Source organism: Nesoenas mayeri (assembly GCF_963082525.1).
Source record: "Nesoenas mayeri genome assembly, chromosome: 1".
NCBI lineage: Eukaryota > Metazoa > Chordata > Aves > Columbiformes > Columbidae > Nesoenas > Nesoenas mayeri.
The window spans coordinates 188,756,424-188,771,884 of NC_137541.1; positions in this window are offsets into that span (position 1 = coordinate 188,756,424).

The following is a 15,461-nucleotide window of genomic DNA, read 5'->3' on the forward strand; positions in this document are numbered from 1 at the left end:
AAAGGCAGATCTGGATGCACAAACTCCTCTTCAGAGCTGAGTGTGGAGCCCAAGGCTCCTGTGTTGGCTGCTCCTCCAGTTCTAGCTGGACAATCAGAGGGAAACTCCGCTTTCCTGCTTATCCCCATAAAAATTATCCCTTGCCACTGTTATCAGCTGTTCCCTGAACTTCAGTGGTGGAACTCTCTGCTTTACCCTGCGGGTTGTTTGTTGTCTGGAAAATATGATTCTGGGCTTCAGAAATAAAACATAAGCAGTGCTCATGGTGGTGTTGTTTGTGGGCTGAACACTCGACTATGGAATTTTAATTTTCTTTTTTTATTTTGGTGTGCAATAAATATTATATGGATGTAATTACTACGTATGGTGTTAATAATTGCCTTCCATATCCAAGCAAGTCAATTTACTCAAGAAAAGGTCAGGAAACAGGCTGTAGTGTTACTACTTCTGCCTTCTGACTTCGAACAGAAAACACCGTAAGGTTTCTGTAGATCTCATTAAGCTTTCAAATTCGAATCTACATTTTTAAAAAGGTGGATTTTCACAGGCAAGGCTATGAAGTTTCTAATTAGCCTGCACACTCGTACACACAGAGAAGAGGATGACAATGTTTACCAAAATCAATGTGATTACAGTCCAGTTTGTATTTCTGTTTGTTGTGGTTCAACCCCAGCTAGCAACTAAGTCCACGATAGCCACTCCCTCACTCCCTACACCCCATAAGTGGGAAAGGGAAAGAGAGAAACTTGTGGGCTGAAATAAAAACAGTTTAATAAGACAACAAAATAATAATATTATAGTACTAATAATATATATATAAAATAAAATAGCAAAATAAAATAAATTATATTCAGTGAAATCCCTCACAAAACTCCGGTTGCACTGAACAGCCAGTCCTGGAGAGGAGAGCATCCTGGTCCCGAACAGCTTATCCCAGCGAGAGACAAAAAAGGCAAAAAGCAGAAAGACCCAAAGGCCAGCTGCAAAATGGCAGAATGGCTAAAGGCCAAATTAATACTAAACTGAGCCAAAACAGAACTAAATGAACTAGCTGGAAAAGCCGAACTAGCTAGCTGGAAAAAAACAGCTCTATCTTTATACTGAGTATTTTGCCAATGGTAAAGAATATTTCATTGTTCAACATGTATGTCAATCTAGGTGCTGTCTGGTCTGTGCCCCTGTCCTACCAATCTGCACCTGCAGCCGGAAGGTTGAAGAAGTCCTTGATTTCCTTGCCAAGAGCCAAAATATCAGAAGCAGCAGCATTATGTCCTTGTTCTCTTAGTAAATCCAAAACAATAGACTGTGATAGCTATGAAGGAGAAAAGCTTCTAACAGCATGGAAAATTATTTCAGCTAATCCTGCACACTGTTATAAAATTGTTTCCCTAATTCAATGACAAATGGACCTCTGCTGACCAGTTTTATCATCTAAATTCCACACAAGCAAAAATCTCTTTTTTTTATAACAATAAATAAGATCAGTTTTAAAGGGCTCCAACACATCAGGTGGCAAGTGAAGACAATTCTTATTTACTCGTAATGGGTGCTTTCATTCTGGCAATAAGCAATAATAATGGGGGGAAAAGATAAAGCCATATTTTAATAACTTTACATTGTGAAAGCTGTGTGGAGAGAGCTCTCTGGGATTTGAGGATACTCAGCATTTCATAGGACTACCAGACTTAAGAAGTAAGATCACTTTCATTTTGGCATGGGGAAACTGCTTTGTTTCTACATGAGGATACTCTTCTCCTTACTTTTCTTAACAAGTAAGACAGATCACTCTTATTTTGACACGGGGATACTGCTTTATTTCTCTCTCCTGCACAACTTCTCCTTTGATAGGGCTTGCACTTCCCAAGCTCTCAGTGCTCAGAGCCGGGCACTGAGGTGTCAGCCTCCCCAACCATGTTTAAGCATTTCAGGGAACCACCTGGCCAGGAAAAAAGTGCCGAGGAGAGGTGAAGAGAAAGAGACAACCTGGGTGAGGAAAAAGGTGGAGCCAGTTGATTGATAGGGGTCCTCTGCTCACAGTCCTAAAACAAAACCCCTTGACATCAGTCACACATAAAATCATCTGCTTAGATAGCCCAGACCCTGTCAGCCATACCATATGTGACACTTCTCTGATGGCTGTTGTGATGATATTGCTCTGCTTCTTCTCTGCTGATTTTAACTGTCAACTCCATCTCCACACAAAAGCGTTAAGTTATGGAATGACATCCTGCCCTTTTTCCTCAAACCCTAGAGTTGTTACTAGAGAGGACTGGGACATGACTAGCCCAGTGGCAGCACTCTGTGCCCAGGTGTGGGACTGCTGTCAGCAAAGACTTGGACTTGCTGATATGCAGTTTGACATATACAGCTCTGTACTTCCTACCACATCCTCCACGTAAGACATCACCTTCCATGTTGGCCACAGCCACAAGGAGGGCTTTGCCACCCTCCCCTGCATCTGGACAGGTACCACACATGTTCCTAGCACACGCCACACTTGGTAACTTCTGGAAACCTTCTGGGCCTCAGCTTGACCTTGATCTCTGAGCAACTAGTCAACAATAAAACAGCTTTGATGCTTTAGTCAGTTTTACAGACACTGAAGGGGGGAAATTTAGTCACCTTTGGGGAGAGCAAAAACTCAGCTGCAGATTTTGAAATGCAAGTATTAGCCTTAGGTGCCTAAATAGCTATGGGATGTGATCCTCAATTGCAGTTCTTTCCTCATTATAATAAATACAGCTTTAGCTTCACCCTGTGCTCACATAGAATGGCTGTCACTGCCATGAACACTCTCACCAGCTCCAAGGCAGTTGTGGATTACCAGTTCCTTTAAAAAGGCATTTCTAATAACTAGTTTTTGAGATCCAAAGTTAGAGGGAAGAAAACATCCATTTCATGGTAGCATGTGGCTCTTCATGAAGATACAGCTCTTCCACTTCCTTTGAGATCCTTGACATGGAAGTAATAATATACATTTGCAGCAATAGCACACCATGAAATTCAGTCTAGTTTCTTTTGGAGGATCAGGTTAAAGACCTACTCTCTGTGGGATTTAAATTATATTATTATGATGTTGTTAAATTTGAAACAAAGTAGATACAAAATCAAATAGTAGGGATTGCAATAGAAAACAAATTTAGACTTAATTGCATTGCAATTCCTTAGTGTCAGAAGAATAAACTGATAATGCATTTACATTTTAGCCAAGGGAATTCACATTTCATATTAAAACACCAGCTTTATCTCCTCTGTGATGTCTTGGTTCTTCAGAGTTCAAATCACGTTGCTAGTCAACTTGAATCTAGCTTTGGAGTTTCAATACATATTTTAAGTAAATAAGCTATGTGTCAGTGAAAAAATGACTGTGGAATACTATACAGTGCAATCAAAAGGCTGTAGTTCTTCCTGGAAATGTAACATGGCATGGAAATGCTAACATACTTCAGAATAGATTCCAAGTAGCTTAGAGAACCATACCATGTGGGTTCATTTTTGCATATCAACTGAATATTGCTGAATTTAAATGTCCATTCTGACTCCTGTTTGACTGTTCCAGCACTACATACTCTTCATTAAGACCTAGTTGTAAAATCAACTGTGTATTTATAATTTATCAGAGTACTGAGTGAACTAGATTTCCCCATCCCAGGAAATGCAGAGTGCCTTCATTCCATTGTCTCAGTGGGAGTTGCGGAAGTTCAATACATCACTGTTATCTTGTTCTTAATGCAATCTATTGGAGTTTTTGTTGTCGTTGGTGTTGTTTGCTTTGCAATAATAAGATAAGGTTCTAAATTCTTGTTCAAACACAGGAGAATTATATTTTTTTGCTAATATCCTTGCTAATAGGGGTGCCAAAATAACAAAAGCTAATGTAAAGTCAGACAGTCACACTTTCATAAATCATTCATGTAGTAAGCAGCTGGTGGTGCAAAAGTAATAGCACCCTCACTGCTATTCAGCTGATAAAACCCTTTTGTCTTCAATGCTGAATTTCTCTCAGCTCTTCATAAAGTCAGATAAGATGCCTACTACCCACAGTGAAAAAGGTAAAGAGAAATAGAGCAACCCTGAACCATATGGTTAAAAAAAAAATCAATAATTAATTTATTCTTATTCCCTGCTATCTTCTATTTCAGTACAAAGCCTGAGTTCCTGCATTAGGTCAAAACACACAGTAGGAGGTGAGGTGAGGGTAGAATGAGCCAGGAGAGGTTCTTACAATTCACATTGTTCACACAAGCCTGACAGATCTCAGGTGGCAGGTGATCACTGACTCTTCTGCAGCCCTGAAGAATCTTCACCAGCTAGGCTTTTGAGTGTCACACAGCCAATGCATATACATTTTCAGGATGAACATAGGACCCAGTGGACTCTAGAACCAGCAACAAGAATTAAAGCATATATTTCCATGCCTCATTCTGCTATGGAACATGAAGGATGTCTTCATGTGCAGGAAGGTGGGGTTAGGAGTGGATGATCCTCACCTCTCCTTTCCTTGCTTTCTTCCAGATGGTAGAGTCTTGACAAAGCTCTGTGTTTACAAACACAGAAGAGAGGGAATGGGCCAGGGGATTCAAGAACCAGAAAAGGCAGTAGATAAGTATGTATGAGTACCAGAAATGCAGAAGCAGCAAATTATTTGTTAAATAGAAAAAGATAGCAGCAAACCTTTGGTCTTCTGCTTTGTTGCATATCACCAAAAAGCCCTAACAAGACACCATTACAATCCTTTCTTCTCATTTCTTTGAAACAGTCCTTAATTTAAGTTAAACATAAAAGTTTGTCTGGAAAAGGACATGAGAGCTTCAAACACAAAGAGTGGCCAGCAGGAACTGTATAAGGAAACTTCTGGGGGATATTGAAGCAATTATTGCTGATTCAGATGTCTTTTATAATTCCTCAGGGACCTGACCCTTTTATGAAAATTAAAAGGTTCTTGTCTGTGTGGAAAACACTGGCATTCAGAAAGGGAGTCAATAGATGACCTGAAGCTGCAGTTAGCAGCCCTCCTAATTGTGGCAGTGTATCAAATGCAAGGAAAATGCACACAAGCTGATAGTACTTTGGTCAACGAAAAATCTCTGTAAACCAGCAGGCAACAATAATAACCATCCCTTTTATTTTTTTTTGCCAGACCATTCTTTATTTCTTCCTGCAGTTTCACTTTCAGAAACTGCTGATTAAGAAAGCCTTCAAAAAATCATGACCCAAATGAAAAGGGGGAGGACAGAGAGGGAAAAATACAGATTATATTTATGATTAAGGCTCTCAATCAATCTAACATAAATGATGAACTTAAGATCATTGGCAATAGAAATAGTTGACTTAACAGATGGCAGGCAGGTCTTGTCAGAGGGAACCATTTTGAGCATGAGCTAAATTGAATGGTTTGGATCTGTATAGATTAACATGTTTTAAAAGTGCAGATAGTCAGGTGGAATTTCAGAACATTTTTTAGAGGTTTGCAGGTCTTCTCATTGAAATGCTTGTTGTCAGAGGTCAATTTTCAGATGGCTATGTCTAAGAAAAAAATAGTATACGATCTTCTGCCTTCAGAAAGCAAATGCTTGCTAATGCAAGCTGTACTCTGCTTCTGGTGCTCATGATCTTAAATGTGCTTCTTGCAGAAATTCTTTTGTTTGAGCAGTTTCCAGGGGCAAATATCTGCCTATATAAAATGTTATTTGATAAGTAATTTGAATTTTCAGTACTTACTCAACTTGAAGATATTGGAATTAAAAAAAAAAAAAAAAAACAAACTAGGTAGCTTTACACTAACCCTTTTCTTGAAATTTTCAGTCTATTGTGGATTGCTGTGTGTATGTGACAGGACATCAGTTCAGTCAAAGAAACAGATTGAGCCTGTGCCTCAGCATAATTGTTCATGAGAGCTGTAAACAGATGCTGCACATTACACTGACATTTGCAACAGAAGTGTGAGCAGTGAGTTTCCATATATTATGGTCCAAATGGTGTGCTATCCCTGTGAGATAAACTGAAGGGAATCTAACACAGGTAGAAGAGCATTAATGGGATTTATTTCTTAGAAAAATCTAGAGAATGGTAGGAAACTACTTAATTCATCAAGTTTACAAAAACTCGAGAGGACAGGGTGATACAATGGTCAATCCTGTTCTCCACTGCTTTACACTGTGTGCAAACAGACCTGGGCTGAAAAATTCCACTGAAATGAATATATGATGCAAAAGCAGAGTAAAAATATTGGTCAGAATCCCTGAACATCAAAGAGTTGTCTCATTCCAGCACAACATCAGTACATCATTTCAGACCAAGTAAATCTGTAAGACACTTTCATCAGTTTTGTGCCCTGGCCCGGCATATATGTGCATATCTGAACCTTTTCATGAACTACATTCCCAGCTTCTCTGATGTCTATTTCTGCCACTGCTACACCCCAAATACCCAGTTTTCTGTCCTTTTGCCAAGGTCAAAATGGCTTGAGCCAGGTATGACAGAGAAGGAAAACTGGCCTTCTGCCCATAATTTTACATAAAGCAAAGAACTTTCATGATTATGAAAATGCTCTCTTATTTCAAAGTAATTCATATATATTGCAGGTGATGGGCCAAATCCCCTATTGGCCTAAGTCATTCAAGTTCCATCAGCTGCAAGGCACTTCTGTGCATGTCTATCAGTCATACATTTCTGAAGAAGTTATTGTGAGATAAGATTTTACTCTGCAATAGCTGCCTCCATAGCTTATTCAGCTCTGTAGCTGCCTTTTTCAATAGCTCTTCATTTACTTTCAAACGTAACTTTACATTTGTAAAATCAAATTGTAAACAAATTTGTCAAAGAAATTGTATATTCATGTAAAGAGTCCAGGACAAATACCCCTCTCAAAGGACTAAATATTTATTTAATGTGAGTCTTCAGTAGAATTTTATCAGAATCTTTACACAGATGTAATAGAGATCCACACAAGCCAGTGTGGATAGCATGAGAGGAAAGTAGATGGTTGTGGCCTGACTCCATGTGAGCTGGAGGTGAAATTACCTTGCGTTTTATTTATAGCATACACACTGAAAGACATCTAAAGATTGCAGTGGTGAAAAGCAAAATATATCTGAGTGAAAAAAAACAAAAAACACAAAAACAAACAAACAAACAAAACAATAAATGAGAAGAAAATATCTCTTTTAATAGCATACATTCAGCATTGCTGGGTGAGAAACATTACATTGAAAGGATGGAAAATAAATCTCTCCACCATGCCCTTCCAAGGACTATCTTCACTTCCAGTTTTGCTTTCTAGACCAGCAATTTTCAGGATGTTTCTGGGCTACTGTAGCTGTCATGTAGTTTCTTCTGGTTCCCCAGGAAAGCCAGAGGCATTGGTTTTGGTTTGTATCCTGCTCTACAAAACAATCCCCTGCTCCTCTCAAGAGCCCATGAGTTGTCCCACTGCAGTCATCCCTTGCTGGCAGCATCTCTAGCTCCTCTATTGCCCCATGACTTCCTCCAGCAGCTGCTCCCAGCCAAGTCTGCCAAGCTGCCCAAGGGGAAGGCTGGACCACTCTCCTCCTCTTCCTTGTGGAACCAGCTACTGGACACTCTGTGCTGCAATCCAGGCAGTGTAAGCAGTCATCGTACCTCGCCTAGATACACCTCCTAGCAAAACATAATATACGGAATATTTACAGTAAGCTGTGCCCAAAACCAGTTCTGCCATCTGTCACAGTTGTGAATAATGAGATCTTCATACTTCCACAGAGTTATGCATTTAAAGATCTCCCCATAATTGCAGATATTTATATATGTGGACACCTGGCATCCCACTGATGGCTAAATTAGTCCCAGTTAACAGATGGGGAAAATGGTGTGAAGATATTAAAGACAGATTTTTACCAAACCTAATGACAGATATCTGTCAATTTAAGACACCTCGTCTACTCTACTCAGATGAGTTTTGTCTTTAGCCTATAGAAAGAGACATAGACACTTCCAGAGGGCTATTTATCACACATTTTCTACACTCCGACCTTTGGGATGAACTGTCCTCTGGAAATGCCTGTCTGCTCAATGACTGCACAAGGAGACTTGACACCAAATTTTCAAACAAACAACTCCCTTTTAGATGACTAAAATTAGGTGAGATGATTTCATACATGAGTTACTACTGAGGAGTCAATTATCAAGCTGAACAGAGGAGCCTGCTCCACAACTTTGGTCTCAAAGGGCAAGTGAGGTGGACACAGCACCTTGACTGAAGAGCACATGAGACCAGGACAGGTCCCAGCCACCAACACCCTGGGCAACACATAGGAATGAAGTAATATGAATTGTGAGGAGTTTACACTTTTAGTATAGCTGCTGACAGCTCATTACGAAATACAGTTTTGGAAAATGGTACCTTCTTGGAGACGGGTTGGGAATAAAACAGAAGTGAATAAATAAAGGAAATGAACTTCAAATAAACAAGGAGGACTAACAGAAGCACACCTAAGGTTTATGAGCTCACCAAATATAAAATCATCAAAAGCTACTGAAGGCTTTTCTATCTCTATATCAGATTGGTTTTGTAAAGAGGACAGGTGGTGAGTAGAGCTGTTCAGGTCAGTCCTTACACCTGCCTACTTGGAGACATGATCCAGGTGATCTGGTGCCAGGCTAAAACTTGGAATATCTGTTTCCCAGCTCTGTCAGTGACCTGAAATACCATTGCCACAGCCAGATCCTTTCTCCTTTTTATGCTTCACATTCCTAATATATCGAGCAAGGGCGGTTATTCTGTAATCTTCCTTTATAAAATATTTCTAACTGACTAAAAGGAAAATCTCACCTCCTGAGCTAAAGGTTATTAATTACATCTATAATACTGTCTGTTGCACTCACTTGCCAAAAAAAAAAAAAAAAAAAAAAAAAGGCCAACTTAAAAAAAAGTATTTTTAGAAATAGTAGAAACCTAAAAGTGTAGAGAAAATTCATTACTAAATACTTACATATGTGTAAATGCTTGTGTACATGTAGATCTCACTACCACAGGGAACCATCATTACATGCTAAAGTAGAGTTCAGTATTCACACGGTGAATTGAACACCAAATTCCTACTGGTCTATGTAGCAGCAGAATTGAGCCAACTGTGAACTTTGTGGTTTGCTTTCAGGGATGATCATTGTTGAGGACAGCAACATTTTACATTGTGATTTTCAGTAGAACTAGAGGAATTTTGTAGCTAGGTAACAAGAAAATTTACTGCATTTGGCTCTAACTTCTCCCACATTCTCTCTCCAGTAATGTGCAATGGCTGTTCTGTGCACAGATTTATCAAGCAGAGATTGAATGATGGGAGCATACCACGGAGGCAGTTTCATTCATGTAGTGGGTGTGTTTAGGTTCTTAATGTGTTTACCAAGTACATATTTCTCATCCTTCCAAGGAGACTTTTTCAATAGGAACTCAACAGCAGCAGCTTCACTTAGGGCCTATAGTGTTTAAGAACATATAACTCCTTGGAACAAAATCCTTTCCCCGCTGAAAGCAGTGGGACCTTTGCTGTCAAGGGGAAAGCCTTTACACTTTGTCTTCCATCCTGATTTCATCAAGTTTTATATCCACTCACAGCATTTTCAGACCCCTTTGCAGACAAAAGAAACACTTATTTTTTGCAGACTCCAGTGACAAGTCTTTAAATTGTACTATGGTATTATTTATCAGTTGTGATAAGGCAGAGCAAAATACATACTAGTAACTGATTTGCATATTCTGATTTTCAGGTTATTTTCCAGCAGACTTGCTGGTTTTGCTTTTTCTGTCTACGATGCCCTGAATTAACAAGGAAATAAATAGGATGTCTACATGGTCAGTTAGACACAAAGCACCAGAAAGTTAAAAGTGTGTTTACCTATCGTAAATGTTGCAAAGAATGGGAAGATATGTTTGAACAAGAGTCTGATCAGAAACCACGAGGTAAGGTGTACATGGGAGACTGCAAAATAGTTATGAACATACTTGCAGTGAAAATAAACAGTAGAAAGTTACAGCTTGTCACATGCTGAATGAAAAGATATTCTTGGAAGCACATTTTCTCAGCTCCAAGGTGTACCTCCACATCCATGTGTTTGCTCCCTGTACATGCTCCAAAGCTGCAGGATATGTATCCATTCATAAGCAGAAGAGTTACCATCTTAAGGCAGACAGAATTCAAATTTTTTAGACATACATGGCAATTTTCTTCATTCCATCTGCCAACACAATTGTTTGGGGCGTGATAATCTGCAAACTTACATTTAAAAAGAAACATTTGAAGTAAGAGTCAGTGGAATCTGAAAAGCTATTCAGCTAACCAAATGAAGGTGTCTACTTCATGCTGAGATCAATAGTTCTCTATGACAGGAGTTTGTACATATAGCTTATAGTATCCTTTGTGTAATGAAACTACCCAGTGCATCCAAGATTCACACAGGGCTAGAAGACATGTGCCCTCTGGAACTGCAGAGGGAGGCCAGCTGCTACATCTCAGAACATCCCAAATGGCCATAGATGCCTGTGAATGATGATTGAACCAGACCCCAACGTTAAAAGTCTGGAGCCAAATCCTCTTGTAAGTGCGTGACATTTTCATGGGACAATATCACAGAATCACAACGTGACCATCATAAAATTTTTAGAGCCAAAGCTTCTCCTCGAAGTGTCAGGAAGAATGCCAATACCTCCCTTATAAATGAAACAAAAATACAAATGGCACAGAAAATCACTGGAGTTTTAGACATTTCTGAAAGTCTTCCAAGAACTCACCAGGAGATGGAGAAATTTGGATCAAATTTCTCTTAGAAACATATTTATTTCCTAACTTCAACTAAAAATGTCAAAATTGCTCTCATGCTTCAAAAATTGTTTAAGTGAAGATTTTTTGTGGCAGTACACATTGTGTTTATCCATCATTGTGATGGGGTAGATAGTCATCTTGTTTGCTTGAGTGGAGCAAAAGGCTGACATTATTGGTACTAAGCAGAATATAACTTTGTTTAATGAGTAATCTTTGCAGTTTTTTTAATTTTAGGCAAATGAAATTATCACTACAGGTTATGATTAAGCTTCAGTTACTGTTAATGTATTTGGAATCTTTTAAAAGCATGGAGAAATTGCCTTTGAAGCCATGGTATTCAGAGGTTGAAAGCCTGCTGTGGTAAGAAATTTAGTATTTAATATTAAATTGAAACTAAAATTTGGTCTGAATTAGAATTAGTTTTTTCAGAGTTACCATCAGGACAATTATTGACCATTGGCTCCTATGCAGAAGTTCTGGGAATACATTGTGAGATCCACTTCAGTGCTAACCTCCTTCAGGCCCTCTGCACCAGGCAGATGATTCTCTGGAGCTGGTGGCAGAATGAATTTAAGGAAAAAAATATACATGATGGTTTACCTTGAGTGTTTGAGTTTTCAGTGGAGATACCCAAAACTTGAGGTTTTAGCCACTTCCTCCTGCTTTCCAAAGGGTGGTCCACACAACCCAGTTTATATGTCTAGGTAATCTAGAGGTTTGTAGGGAGAGATACTGCCCCTGAAAGCTGATCCTGAACAGGATACCACACAGGGATATCTAGAAAACCTGCAGATTTTGGAAACCTTCCCACCACCTCTGCAACTTTGATTTCTGATCCAGGCCTTTCTGCACAGCTGTCCAGGTGGGCTGAACTCCTTCCTTCTGAAGGTTTCTAGATGACTGTGCTTATGCCATTTTTTATGATAGACCAATGATTTTAGAGCACTGGTTCAAGAAGGGGGTGATCTGCCTTTGAAACCTCCTTCAAATAGAGAAGGTCTAGCAACGCAGAGGTTGCCCCGTGGAGTCCGTAGGGTGCAGTGGGAGGGAAGAAAGACAGAGAGAACTTGCCTGGCCATACCTCAGCTTGGTATGCAAGATCCACATGGTTAAAAGTAAAACAGGCAAGAAAGAGTGTAACTGCAAGATTTCTGTTCTAACATCATGCCCCATGTTTCTGGTCCCTGGTGTCTGGATGATTGCTCCAACTGTGAGACCCTTGTGCATAAGTTGTTTACTGACACCACCTTCTCCGAGGTTTCAAATTGACATGTACAGTGCCTAACTTTAGTGCCTAGGAAGTTTTAATGTTATCTACAATGTGCCTACTGATTTTAAGCAGACAAGCATTATGCAATGCTGCACTGCTGTCAAGGCAGAGATGTTTAAATTGCATTTAAACACAATTATAGCCAGAATTTTGAAGTTGTGTGTCTAATTCTTTATAATCAGAACTTTGTGTCACAAAAATTTTTTACACCAGCGTCTACTTAAAAGAAAATAAGCTATTGCAAAACAGGCATTGCTGCTCTAGTGCAGGTAAATCAATAGAAACAAAGAGAGGCCATGCAGCTCATTGCCTGGTAGAAAGAGAGCACACTGCAAACACTGCTTGCAAATATTGAATGAAGTAGAGTACAAAGAAGTATATTAATGAAGTCAAGGCAACATCATTGAACACAGTATTAATCAATTACTCCCAGTATTAATTACTTCTATTGAAAAAAAGATCAAACTTTTAAAGAACTCTATAGGGAAACATCCAGCACAGCAGACACCATGCTGCCACAGCGGCATTATATACATTGGTTAAGGTGATGCAGATATTATCAGTCTCACACAGGTACCACAGTCACATTGGTCTACTGATGAGTACAGTATGAGGAGAAGCTGATTAAGTGAGGTCCAAGTTCAGACAGTATCTTTCACTCAAGCCAGTTATCATAATGCAAATCTGCCACAAAGTCTGTTTAAAATGCATGGTAAGGATGCTACCAGACTGTTAGAAACTTGGCAACAGCAGACTTCAGTTTTTGAACAAAGCATCAGTAAACCCATAAAGTACACAAAGTACATATTAGGTCTTTTAGGGAAAAAAAAAAAAAAGGTGTTCTACAGTGTATAGCAGCTGCCTTGCTCCAATGTGGGCAAGTGTTATTATGTCATCATTGGCTCCATTTCTCTCCTTGTTGTTGGCAGCAACTACATCTGTCTTAGCAACTCAGGATATTATTAGATAAACTATGAACACCTTCAAAGGCTGGAGGCTCTCAGGGCATCAATATATCTGTCACATTTCAAAATCATCAATTATGTGCACAGAACAGACTCTTCTCAGCATCACAGCGGGGACCGCGACAGCAGCTGCTCAGTGCTGGCAACACAGTCCCCACTGCATAAGTCACCCCAGGTCACCTTCGCAGCATGGCAGGGCAGCTCTCTCACCTTTCCCAGTCACTAGAGCTTCCTGCAAGGGCTCTCTCTAACTCCAGCTCCCCTGTAGCCCCATTGAGAGGGAGAGGTTGCCCAGGATCTCATATTTGCTCTGAAGGACAAAAACATAATGGAGCACTTGGTACCACATTGATGCAGGCAGGCAGGTCTGTGGGCAGGACTGGGGCCCACCATGGATCAGAAGCTGCTGAGCATGGGGACAGGTACCCTCAGCATCAAGCTCCTCACTACTCACTCGCGAGCAGTAACCTCACAACAACAGCCCCTCACCTCAAACATTGTAAATGCCTAAGGACATTTGTCATAGTGCCTCCAGCACAAAGAGAAACTAAAGAGACACTTCAAATGCCGTCCCTGTGAATCTGGTCAGGGCAGTGCCCTACACGTAACGAGGGTTCCCCTCATCCTGCTCTGTCCCTCTGCTATGGCTGCTCTGGGCTCCCCAGAACTCCCTGCACCTCTGCAGCCTGCCAGTTCCATACTCGCGCCCCAGCCTCTGGGAAAGGCAACACTCGGCCTCCTGGGCCTCAGGATGGAGGAGTTAGGAGCTCTCAGGGAGCTGAGACTCACACTCATGGTGACGGCTACACTGAAAATAACACTGCTATGGTCTGACCGTGACAGCAGGACTCCCTTTCTTTGGAGAGTCCGCCATTGCAGCAAACAGTTTGTGAGAAGAACATTGTTTACAAAGTCTGCCCTATCTGCTCGTTGTCAGAAGACTGTCAGAAGACAGATACATAATAAAAGTGGCAAACCGCACACATTCCCCCTTCAGGCAGTTTGCTTACCAGTGAAGATCATTACAGCATTTACCACTCTTAACAAGCCCAGAAAATGACATCAATTAAAAAGTTTAGATTTTCGAAGGAATACTGGGAACCTAAATGATTTCTGTAAGCATCTATCACAGAGTTGGTGAAGGAAAGGAGTGTATAGCGTTTTCCAAACCTGGAGGAGGCTCCGAGTACCTATACACTTAATAAGAAAATCTTAGTCTTCTTGTCAGTCAAACTGACTCTAGTATTCTTATTGGATACTACAGTGAGAACATTACAGGAGAATAAGATACAACATTAATGACTCAACTGTTTTTTTTGTATATATGCATAGTAACCTTTTCTTAAAACCAAATCTGACTCCTCACACAACTAGGAGGAGAAGAGCTGTTGAAGATGTTATGACCTTTATTGTTGAATATGATAATATTAAATAAGCAATAAGGACAAAAATGCATGTAGCAAGGCAAATGGATGCCTCACATTACCCAATTGATTCCTTCATATTCATAGGAAAACATGAATTTGCACTCATATGCAAACACTGGTAATGAGGTGAGAGCTTCAATGGTTCTCCATTGTATAGTAAAGAGGCTATCATGGACAAAATGAGATTCTCTAAATGACTGGACTGTCTATTAGGATGGCTGCAGAACTGAAATTTAGTTCTCTATGTTTTTTATTTTGTCACTGGACCTCATTCTCTTCTTGGCCAACCAGCATTATTGAAGCTATTTCAGCATAAAACTTACATAAATGAAAAGAATGAGGCCTCTTTCTTTTAAAAAGTACATATTATCGGTATGTACTAGAGTTAAAGATACCAATACATGTAAAAAGATACATTTGAAAGTCAGTTACTTTTTTGAAAATTATAGACTATATTCAGAATAAAATGTTGAAAATACTATTCAGTTTCCTGAACTACACTAAGATTATAAGATATTTCAGCTTTTTATGACAAACAGAACACAGATTCCACTTATAAAAGTTACCTTACTATCTGACACCTTTTGCACAGCAAGACATTTGTATTGTTGAAATACACACAGCAGGCATGTATTAATTAGTCTGTTGATAGTTATTAATACTGATAGCCTGGTTGCTGAGCTAGATTAGCACACATTCTTATCAGCAGGAATTCCTCTTAAAAAAAAAAACCAAAAAAACAAAAAAAAAACCACAATAAAAAACACCCACCAGAAACTGAAACTAGCATCTGATTTAATCCTGGATGGGATGTTTGAAATTAGAGACATCACAGAAATCTTTGTTTATTAGGGTGTAGGTTGTGCAATGTCCTTCAAATCCTTTCCTTGTGCTAATCCATATTCCTGAAATCAAACCATATATATTGTAGTAAAACGCTGTGGTTTTATTTAATTAATTAGTCAATTTTTAAATGACAACTTAATGGAGTTAACTTTTTGAA